Source organism: Podarcis melisellensis (assembly GCF_964234715.1).
Source record: "Podarcis melisellensis genome assembly, chromosome: 9".
In the NCBI taxonomy this organism is placed as follows: domain Eukaryota; kingdom Metazoa; phylum Chordata; class Lepidosauria; order Squamata; family Lacertidae; genus Podarcis; species Podarcis melisellensis.
This window is the reverse complement of record NC_138541.1, coordinates 62,895,271-62,898,412: the sequence shown is the minus strand read 5'-3', so window position 1 is coordinate 62,898,412 and position 3,142 is coordinate 62,895,271. Positions and strand designations below refer to the sequence as shown.

The 3,142-nt window shown below is 36.8% G+C and overlaps 1 long non-coding RNA gene across 1 annotated transcript; it reads right to left on the bottom strand.

Annotated features, from left to right (window-relative positions):
• Positions 1 to 458: 458 nt before the first annotated feature.
• Positions 459 to 1,257, bottom strand: LOC309378074. Its single transcript, XR_014171826.1, has 2 exons — positions 841 to 1,257; positions 459 to 632 (listed from the first exon to the last, which is right to left on the bottom strand). It is a non-coding gene; the product is annotated as an uncharacterized lncRNA (long non-coding RNA).
• Positions 1,258 to 3,142: the final 1,885 nt, after the last annotated feature.

The following is a 3,142-nucleotide window of genomic DNA, read 5'->3' as shown; positions in this document are numbered from 1 at the left end:
ATAAACAGAGAGAGGAGTATTCAAATAATTCTGATTCAGAGTAAATCTTTTGAATTTAATGGTCATGACTAACTTAAGTTTATTAATTTCAATCAATCTATTTTGCGTAGGACTTAATTGAATTCCACCAAAAAGTTTTATCTTTCTTGCTTCAGGTCTTGTACAAAGCAGGGAGAAAACTCTTTTTTTAAATGATTTTTATTATGTTTACATTTTTTACCATAGTCACAATCCACTCTTATCATCACCTAAGACTTTGCTCATCCTGAGCCTCAACTCCCCCCCCTTCCACTCCCTGGCAAAAATATTCAATATATTTCAAAAATATTCACTTTCATCATAGCGTTTCTATATCAACTTATTTACCTTCTTCCTATGCTTATGAAATTTACCTTGATAATTGTAAACAAGCTCCAAAAATTAACATTACAAAATATTTTAACTCAAACTTGCAAATGTTCTCTCATATTGTATAAATTTATTCCAGTTCTTTTTGAACAGCTCGTTACGCTGGTTTCAGATCTTCCCCATCAGCTTTGCCAGTTCTGCATATTCAATCATTTCAGTCTGCCATTCTTCCAACATTGGAAGTTCCTGCTGCTTCCATTTCTGGGCTAAAAGGGTCCTCGCAGCTGTGGTAGTGTACATAAATATATTTATGTCTTTTTTTGAGAATTTCTTCTCCAATTATACCCAACAAAAACACAGGGGGGAAACTGAACAGAATCTATTTTGAATGTTCCCCATTACTTCCTCCCATATTCCATCTTAAGACTGTGGCTAAAAACCTCCATGCATAGCTTCAATATCAGCTAAACCTTCCCCCCACACCAATCTTACCATCTAGTCTGATGAAGAGTTCTGGAGAACTTGAAAGTTTCAAAACCATTATGTAATGTTTTTTGATTGGCTTAATTTGGTATCACCCAAATGCGATGTCACTAAGTTTCAGAACTGTGCAGGTTTGGCAATGACCCCTATCCTTCTTTCAGAAACAATAATGCGTTGTGTTATGCATTGACTGATCCAATAAATATGTCCCTGGAAGCCTTGGCAAGCAACAATTCACAGAAATCTTTGTGATGGGAACTTGTCGTGATGTCAGCAATGACCTTGTTCAAGCTAAAGCCTTGTGCAAAGCTCCGACTATGCTATAAGAGAGCATAGCTCTCTCAATTGTAAGCCCTGCTTCTACTGAAAGTGGCCTCTTCAACTAAAGGTTGTTCCAACAGTGTTTGGCTCTTACTGTACTAGGGCTTCTGTGATGGAGTCCTCTGAGTTACAGGATGACATTGTGACATCATTGGGCCAGGGCAGCTCTGCTGTCCTGGTCTCACCTTGCAGATTTGCTTCTGGGGCTGGCCTTGCATGCATCCTCAGTCTCATCCCCCGAAGAAGAGGAATCCAATCTCTGGGTCATAACAGAATTGTTGGGAACCTACTTCTTTCTAAGACTTTAATGCCTAATGATTGTGGAACAGTCCTCTTGCTCTGAATCACTGCTGTTGAAAGAATAAGTTTGGGGACTTAGGGGAAAGGGGGAAATACTGGAAAGCAGAGAAGGTTTGGGTCAGTAGAGGACTGGCAGGAAAGCACTTGGAATAGGGCAGGTTTCTCCAAGATCTCAGTGCACTGTGAAAAAGCCTGATAAGAATGAGCCCATCGAAAAACTCAGCCTTAAAGAACACCATCTATTTGTGGTGATGAGAACTAAAGCAAACTGCTGGTTTTAGTAACAAGCATTAATGGAAAGGAAACCACGTTCCAACCAAAGAGGAATGGTTGAACAAACTATGTGAATATTTGGAATTAGCAAAGTTAACTGATTTAATAAGACAAAAACCAAAAAGTATAATACAGAAACAATGGAAATGTTTAACTGATTATTTATGCAGACAAGGATCAAATACAATGCTTTGGTTGTGTTTAAAGTAGACTTGTGAGACATCTAGAGAATTCATTGAATTGATCATCTATGTGGGATTCTGTGGGAGAAAAAATACAGAATAACAGATATAACTTTGTTTATAATGTTTATAGGAAGTGCAGTGTAAGTGGTGGAAGTCAATGAAATTTTATTATTATTTACCTATTGAAATAGATGTAGAATAAACTTGGAAGAAACTCTTTCTATTTTCTTCTTCTTTTTTCTTCTATTTTTTCCCTTTTAAAGATTTATTCCTTCTTTCTTTCCTTCTTTCTTTCTTCTATATTTTTCTTTTTTATTAATAACATCGAGATCTTTGTACATATGTTATGTAAATGTAATATTTTGCTTTGATTTTGTAATAACGATGCTAAATTAATAAAATATTTCAAAAAACAAGCATTAATGGGCACTAATACAAATTTTAGATAGAGTGATAGAGTGATAGAGTGATAGATAGATAGATAGATAGATAGATAGATAGATAGATAGATGATAGATAGATAGATATAGATAGATTTTCTGGGTTTTTATACTTCTGTAGACAAGCATTGCTAATTTAGGAACAAGAACTGGGGATATGGGAAGGGATTGTTGATCTTTGTGAACCACATTTGTGGAAAGCTTCTGGGCTCAAAGCAATGGCACCATGAACATTGGTGTCAGTGTCATTAATGCTGAACTGTCAATGGCACCACATGCTATATATTCCACCATGTCGTGAAAATTAATAAACCCAGTCCCATTAGTTATCATGTCCAACCAGGTTAGGAAGGGCTGTGGATCAGTAGCAGAGCTGTTGCTGGCCATGGAGGAGGAGATCCCAGCTTCAATCCCCGTCTTCAGGTAGGGCTAGGATATGAGAGATTCCTTGTCTTGGAGAGCCTCTGCCAGTCAACAAAGACAATCCTGAGCTATTTGGACCAAGGGTCTGACTCGGTATAAGTGCAAGTCAATAAAACTGACATTATAAGTCCACTGAAGAAGTAAGATGGCAACAACAAGAAATAAAATGGTGCCAACAATCAGGAGAACAATAGGACATTGAACAGTGTACTGATTTTTGCCACTGACAGGCTTTTTATTATTGGTATCCCAGCTCTTGTGGTTTTTCTTTGTTATTATCTATTAAATTTATTAGTTGCTTGCTACCCAAGGAGTCTCTAAGCGATTTACAAAACTTGCAAAACATAAGGTATAACATGAAATCAAAAA